Source organism: Rattus rattus, chromosome 5 (genome assembly GCF_011064425.1).
Source record: "Rattus rattus isolate New Zealand chromosome 5, Rrattus_CSIRO_v1, whole genome shotgun sequence".
Lineage (NCBI taxonomy): Eukaryota > Metazoa > Chordata > Mammalia > Rodentia > Muridae > Rattus > Rattus rattus.
In genome coordinates, this window is record NC_046158.1 from 30559607 (window position 1) to 30567941 (window position 8335).

Sequence of the window (8335 nt, forward strand, 5' to 3'; positions counted from 1 at the left end):
CATATTTATATAGATCGCCCAAATGAAAAATCACCAGAGAAGCTCAGAGTTGAACTATACCGTCAATCCAAGGGACTTAACATGCATCCATACAATATGCCATCCAACGGACACAGAACACACATTACCGGCAGCTTAGAGAACTTTCTCTAAAACAGCTCACCTTCGAGATCTAGACTGTGTGGTCGAGTACAAATAACAGAAATATGTTTCTGTCTTAAAAAGTCATAGAAGGGGGTTGGGGATTTAGCTCAGTGGTAGAGCGCTTGCCTAGGAAGCACAAAAATAATACAAACTGATAGCAAAACAAACTGTACACACCCACAGCCACTGAACAACGTGTGTTAGACTGAGCAAAGGGTCATTAAAGAATCTAGGGAGACAATTTAAATAATTCCTAGAATCAAATAAAAATGAAAGCTTACTAGAACCTTTGGCTATGAGGAAAATTTATGACTACAATGCATTGTATACACGTATGAAATCGTTAAGGAAAAAATTTCATTAACTTTTTTTTTTCTTTTTTCTTTTTTTCAGAGCTGGGGACTGAACCCAGGGTCTTGTGCTTGCTAGGCAAGCGCTCTACCACTGAGCTAAATCCCCAACCCCTCATTAACTTTTAAAAACTAGAGAGATCTCCAATAAATAACCTAATGGTACACCTCAAGATCTTAAAAAAAACAAGAATAATGCAAAGTCCAAAGCACAGACAACAACAACGAATCAAGTTCAAGGCAGAAACAAATGGAACAGAGACTGAAAGGACACAGAATCAATCAGAGTTAATTCACTGAAAAAGAAACGACCTCCAGTCGGGCTAACCAAATAAGAGACAAGAGAGCCAAACTACCAGAACTTGAGAAAAAACCCAGTGAGATTGCTGTAGATTCCAATGAAAGTCAGAGAGTCATAGGAATATTTTGAAAGTTTCTACTAAAACCATCTGGGAAATCTAAAAGAAATGGATGAATTAAACACATGTGGCCTACTAAAATTAAATTAAGATGATATGAACAGGTTAGGCAGGGCTGTGAAAAGCAGCATGACTGAAGCAGTAACAACTAATCTCCCGACAAAGTAGAAGCCCGGGACACATGCAAATTCTGCCAAACCATCTAATGTTACACACAAACTACTGAGAGGGAGAGAGGGAAAGAGGGAGAGGGAGAGAGGGTGAGAGGGGGAGGGGGAGGGAGAGAGAGAGAGGAAGAGGAGGAGGAGGAGGAGGAGGAGGGAGGGAGGGAGAGAGGGAGAGAGGGACAGGAGAGAGAGAGAGAGAAGGGGAGGGAGGGAGAGAGGGAGAGAGAGAGAGGGAGAGAGAGAGAGAGAGAGAGAGAGAGAAGAAAGAGGGGGAGGAGGAGGGAGAGAGAGAGAGAGAGAGAGAGAGAGAGAGAGAGAGAGAGAGAGCGCTAAACACATTCTATGAAGGCAGCATTACCCTGATACCAAAACTAGGTAAGCACATAAGAAATGACACCCAGTTTCCCTTATAAACATAGATGGAAAATTCTCCCTGATTCTTTCTTTTCTTTTACCCGTACTGGGGGAGAGGGTGAACCAGGGCCTTGTGCTAGCCACGTGCTGCATCACAGAGCTACAGCCCAAGCTCTCAACAAAATCCTTACAAACAAGATTCAAGGATATATTAGAATATTGTACAGCATGACCAACGTACTGTCACTCCAAGGACGCAAGGTTGGTTCTGTTAATCCTGAGATTTGCCAGAGAAAAACCAATTCCACCATCTTGGGCCAAAGTTGAAGCAAGCTTTATTAAATATTAAATACTGACCAAGAGAAGGTCTTCGGTCAGGACTATTTCCTGGAGTCTCCCAGCCGAAAATGGCCCAAGCCAGGTGCCACAGGGTTCATAAGGACAAACCTATAGGCCACCATACTTTCCTATGAGACTTTGTTGTTTTTCAAGAACTACAACTCTCTCAGCATTGCAGGAAGTTACCTGGTCCCTGGGCTGGTGGGGCTTACAGGTTAATTTGGGGCATTACTGTTCAACATAGACAAATCAATAGGTATAATACAGTAAGAACATAAACACAAGCACAGAAATCATATGAATACTGGAATCAGTAAAGAAAAGGCTCTTAACCAAGTTCAGCATCCCTTCCTGATTAAAAATCCCCAGGGCAAGCAGGAATAGGAAGAGAATATTGTACACACAAACCTGTAGCTAACCTTATATTAAATGGACTAGTTTCTCTAAAGAGAGGTGCCTACTCTCTCTCTTTCCACTCTCATTCAGTGCAGCATTTGATGTCTTAGGTGAATAATAAGACAAGAAAGAAATAAAGGGGATGCCAATAGGAAACGTAGAAACAAACCAAGACTACCCGAAAACTCTTAGTCTTGATAAACACTTTCAGCAAATCAGCAGGACACAAAGTCAAGGTACATGAAGACCAGCTCATCTTTCTTCCTGACCTTTTCTCTCCTCTTCCAATCTCTCTCCATGTGTGTGTGTCTGTGTGTGTGTGTGTGTGTGTTTGTGTGTGTGTGTGTGTGTGTTTGTGCATGTGTGTGTGTCTGTGTGTATCTGTGCATGTGTGTGTGTATCTGTATGTCTGTGTGTGTGTCCGTGTTTGTCTGTGTGTGTGTCCTGTCTCTGTCTCTGTCTCTCTGTCTCTGTCTCTCTGTCTCTGTCTCTCTGTCTCTGTCTCTCTGTCTCTGTCTCTCTGTCTCTGTCTCTCTGTCTCTGTCTCTCTGTCTCTGTCTCTCTTTCTCGCTCCGTCTCTCCTACCCTCCCTTTTTGCTTCCTCTCTGTGTATTCCTGGCTGGTGTGGAGTTCATTCTATAGACTAGGCTGGCCTTGGACTCCCAAGTGCTGGGATTGATTGTATACACCATCAAGTCTAGCAGACACTTTTCTATATCCCAATAATCCTATTTACAAAAGCTTCCAGAAAAATAAGTGGTAAGACACCTAGGAATAAACTCAAAGAAGAAGGCAGAATACATTTAAGTGGCTGGAGAAAACCAGAAATGACCCTATAAGATTGTCCCTTTATGAGAGCACTGCCTTCCTGCAGAGATGCTTGTCTAACAGCAAACATTTATAAACAGCTCAGTCTGTTTGTCCAAATGGGTAAGACACAGCAGTGCTGGGTTTTAGATGAACTTGAACGACCCCTGCAATGCACACCTTTCAGGTTCTGAACCTACTTTGTCTTACCATCCAACAGGTCCAGCTCTTCATCCAGGTCACAGTTTGCTCTAGGCTCACCTGGCTGGTGAAGAAATTGTTACTACATGGAGTTCATTTTTAAAAAAGAGCTTCACTGTCACCGTGAACTGTCACTGAACTATGTGAATCAAGTTTCCATCTGCGGTCACACTGATCTCTCCCCGCACTCTCTGCCTCTCGGAGCTCACTCTGTTTTCCCCTCTCTTTCCATCTACGGAACAGGACTGTTTCCAGGGAAGCTCAGAAAATATGTGGGGAAAGCAGATATTTCTGGTCTGAGAAGCTCATGTCTAGATGGGTGGGGTGGGAGGTGATGTACTGCAAAAATAAATAAGCAGGACAAACAGCAGATAGTGATGATGATAATGACTATTATTATACTGAGAATAAATTGGAGTTGATGTAAGAGGAAATGACTAACAGACTCTGCCTTAACCAGATGCACAGTTGTTTTTTAACTCATTGCACTTATGTATGTATTCATGTTTATATATATATATGTATGAATGTATGTATAGTGTGTGTGTGTGTGTATGTGTGTGTGTGTATGTGTACTTTTGCACTTGACACGGTGTATGTGGAGGTCAGAGGACAGTTTGCAGGAGTTGGTCATCTCCTCCATCCATGTGCATCCCAGGAATTGAACTCAGGTCGTCAGGCTTAGCAGCAAGCACCACCTTGCTCTCACTTGTCCCCCCCATAACTGACATTTCTTATTGTTGCGATTTATGAGATTGTAGCTAGCTACACAGGGTTTTTGAAGGAAGAACTTTAGTCTCTTTCTGTCTTTGTCAAAAGAAACAGCTCTCATCTCAAAAGAATAAAACATAGTTTATTCTGGAGCAATTAGGAGTGACCATGGCCTGGAAAGATTCCCCAAGAACACTGTCCCCATGTGGAAACAGTTTCTTGGAGTGTTTATAGTAACAGATCAGAGAAAGTTACAAATTATGGCAATTTTAAAATGCATTGGTGGGTGCATCAAAGAGGCCGTTAGATATTTATCTTTGGGGCTAGCTATTTTTTTTACAACAATAAATTCCAAAAAGATTTGTCTACTAGCCACAGGATGTTAGTTGTGACACGCAGGTCCTAGCAAAGAATGACAACTATAAAGGGGAATAAAAACAAGCCCATGATAAGGTAATTAGGTTTTGGACCTGCAACATTCCAACCTTCCCACATCACTGAAGTTCTAATCGAGTCTTTGCGGACAGCTTCTTTTCAAGAGTCTTCACTCACGAGGAAAACAGAGCGAGCCTCGCTTGTTAGACCACGGTGTTAAGAATAGACGTTGATAGAAATGAGCAGACTGAAGGGATGCTTCTGTCCCCCTTCCCTCCCCTTTCCTCCAGCTTCATTCCTCCTGGGTTACTGATCCTCCAGCTTTTCTGACCCTGGAAGCTTCCGCAGATCCCGTATATGCGTGCATAGTGCACCTTTCCTTATAACACACATCACTGTCATACTTCAGTCTTCTTGACGATTGGATTTATCCATCTTACCTCCTCCACGATGACTGTGGCCTGTTCTGCCCAGTATGGTTTACCCATTAAGTTTTTCAGGTCTCGGTACTAAACTCACACATGACACAGTCTACAAAGGTTTGCTAAAGTGCCGTAGTCCATTAGTTTTCAGTGGGTGATTCCTATTTAATCTCTTCCAATGCTTGATGCTTGACATCTCTGTCATGCACGAGTGGAAGGCTATTCCTCTCACCCTCTCCTGCCCTCCGTGTTAGCGCTCTGCCAGGTGTTACCACACAACTAAACGGTCTCCTGCTGTTTTCTGAAGCATCCACGTTTTAGACAGATACATTTATATTAAGCCAGGTTTGCACCAGACAGACCTGACTGAGTCAGATTGGTTTTCCCTCGGAATGCCTTCCTCCCCCCTAACAGCCCGGCTAGCAAGTCCTCATGCACCTTCTCTGGTGATTCCTAGGCTGAGAGCCACAGCAGTCATTTTTTGCAATGCCAGGCAACATGGGTGCTAGTGAAAGCCAGCTATATTCTGAGTCTCCAAATAAGAATGACAGAGGAAAGGGAAGCAGAGAGGGGGAAGAGAACCGAGCAGAGGCTTATAAGACTGGGGCCTAGATAGCATCTGCTGGTGCAAAGGACCTTGGGCAAAGTGTACCTGAGACACCTTAAGAACTTCATGCGGGGGCTACAGAGATGGCTCAGAGGTTAAGGAAATGTACTGCTTTCCCAGAGAACCTGAGTTCAAATCCCAGCATCTACCTTGGGGGACCCCTATAACTGCTGCTCCTTGATGCCTTCCTTTAGGCTCCATGGGCACCGGCGTTCTCACATATGTACCACCGCCTATGCTGACCCATGACCATATGTGATTTAAAAGAAAATCCATCTTTAAAAAAGAAAAAAGAACTTCATACAGCAATAAATTCTTCGCCAGCCAGGTGAGCGTAGAGAAAAATGAGATGAATAAGGGGAGATATAGCTGTTGGATGGTAGGATAAAGTAAATTCAAAATCCGAAGAGCGTTCATTGAAGGCATTGGCCCAGTGCATCTCAAACCGAAGGCTGCTGTGATCTTTCCCATTAGATACCTTAGCCAGCGCTGTTTATAAGTGTTTGCTATTAGACAATCAGACCCGCAGGACGGCAGTGTTCTTGTGAAGAAACAGCACATGGGCTCTTAATGAAGAACCTGGGAGACACAGAGGAAAAGCTCTATTCTCAGTGCCTTAGCTCAGAAGTAAACCATCATGGAGCCGTGGGGGATGATTCAGGAGGTGTTAGCATCACTAGATACTAGGGCATAAGGCATGTCCGAAACAGTTGTTCACTTGTGAGAGTAATGGTGAGCCCAGATTTCAGGTTCTGGGTAAGGAACCTATGGAGACGGCTTGTAATCATTGAGTCTCTAGAGCCCTAATTATGGACTTAATCATAAGTCCAATATACCCAACACAGAGAAAGAGTGGGAGAGTTAAATCAAGTGCCTGAGGTCCCAGACAAGGCTGAAACTGAGTGTGGACCAGAGTATGGAAAAGTGAGGAACAAGACAGAAAGCAGAAGGGGAACCCAGCAAGGGCGACCCTTTAGCAACTCACGTCAGCTGACTATTCAGCCTCAGTGCCGTAGCCACTTCCTGTCACCTTCCCTAGACACTGTGCAATTTTCAAGCTAAATTATATAGGGTTTTGAGTGTAGTTGTTTGCTCACTGATAAACACATGGCAAAATGTTTTCTTTGGAAACGTTAGATCACCAAAGACTGACATGGGGTCCTGGAGCATGGGGGAGTCCTTTCATTTCTTGTTGTCTAGAAAGGTTTCCACTGTACACTGTCCAGTGCTTTGTCTTACTTGGCCTTAGATGTAAATTCCCTATTCTCAGCATTAAAGGAGCTAGAAGGCGGATAGGCTCTCAAGATGCTACCACTGTTTTGCCTCGTTCCTCGTCTCTGGATACTAAGTAATCCCCCTCCCAGGGCAGTACTTTGCAGTTAGCGCTCTTGCCTCCTGACAAAGCCTGGAAGATTCCCCATGTTTATCCCAGCCTCCTGGTTTATTCTCCAGCTCTCCTGCTTTCAGTGATTACAAGTGATCTGAACCATCACGGTGGAGTGATTACCAGTTCTGCCAAGGTGAATGCTTGTAAACACAGAGCCCTCAGAGGAGAGTAGGAAGCTTGGGGACTATCTTTCGGATCCTCAGTGGAGAGAATGCTGCATTTCACATGGTTTTTTCCCCCCCACACACCCAGAAGTAAAATCATTCCTGGTGACTTTTGATCCTTTCCAAAATGCTCCCCAGAAAAAAAAAATGCAATGGACACACGGACAACAACGGCAACAACAAACCTTAACGATTACAAATCACAGGCGGTCTTATCTTATGCTCACCGTTTGTTCGTGAAGACAAATACAGTTTTCCTATCACCCCACCCATTTAAATGAAGCTACTGTAGTTTTTGGGTATTTGTCCACAGCATACACTTCACATATTTATAGGGAATCCTTCTCCATAAAAAAGGAATTAAGAGACACCATCTTGCAGAGAGCTCTAAAAATATGATAATTCACCAGGAAGGCATTGAAAACCGCCCAGTCGCTGAACAAAGCTTGCTTCAGTGTGGGCAATTTAGTCGGCATTTCCATCATTGCTGTCTGGTCACTGCCATCCCATTGCTGCCTGTGGTGCTTGTGTCTAGATGGCCCAAATGCCAAGCAAATCTTTGAATCACAGTGGCGTCCAGGTGTTGACTTGGCATAGCAGGTGGACACCACCTGCCCCCGCAGGTGGGCTGAATGAGCCTGCTAAGCCAGCAAACCATTGCCATCCACGTGTGAATGCTCCCTGAGGCTTGTTGCTCACCAGGTATGGAAGGCAGCTCTGGGTCACATGTGCCGAAGGCAGGGGTGTAACTCTTAATTTTTTTCAAAGCCTATTTTTTAATGATGGTTCTTTTTTTTTTTCTTCGGAGCTGGGGACCGAACCCAGGGCCTTGCACTTCCTAGGCAAGCGCTCTACTACTGAGCTAAATCCCCAACCCCTTAATGATGGTTCTTAAATGCTTTAACCTCCCTTGTAGCCCACCACCCACCAGAGGTAGTGGGAAAGAAAGGTGATTGGGGGCGGGGGAGTGGATCTGTTTAGAAAGATCCTTTGAAGTAACTCCTGTCTGTGCTGTCTGGAAATCGGCATTCCACTTCACGGGCTAGCAGCAGCAGCAGTTCAATCCATTCAAAAACACTTCATGGGGGCTGGAGAGATGGCTCAGTGGTTAAGAGCACTGGCTGCTCTTCCAGAGGTCCTGAGTTCAAATCCCAGCAACCACATGGTGGCTCACAACCATCCGTAATGAGATCTGATGCCCTCTTCTGGTGTGTCTGAAGACAGCTACAGCATACTTATATATAATACATAAATAAATCTTAAAAAAAAAAAAAAAACACTTCATGGATATCCCAGCAGTCCAGTTCGGTGGAGTTGGGCTAGCAACAGTGCTGATACTATCTAGCAGAGACAGTCAGGTCTCACCCTCAGCACAAGTCAGCAAGAAGGACCAGGAGGACTGCCAGGAGAAATTCTAAGCTATGCCTCTCTCAGCAAAATGAAGATCAGTGAAGACCCAAGAGAGAGTCCTACAAGCATCGCACAGCTAAGT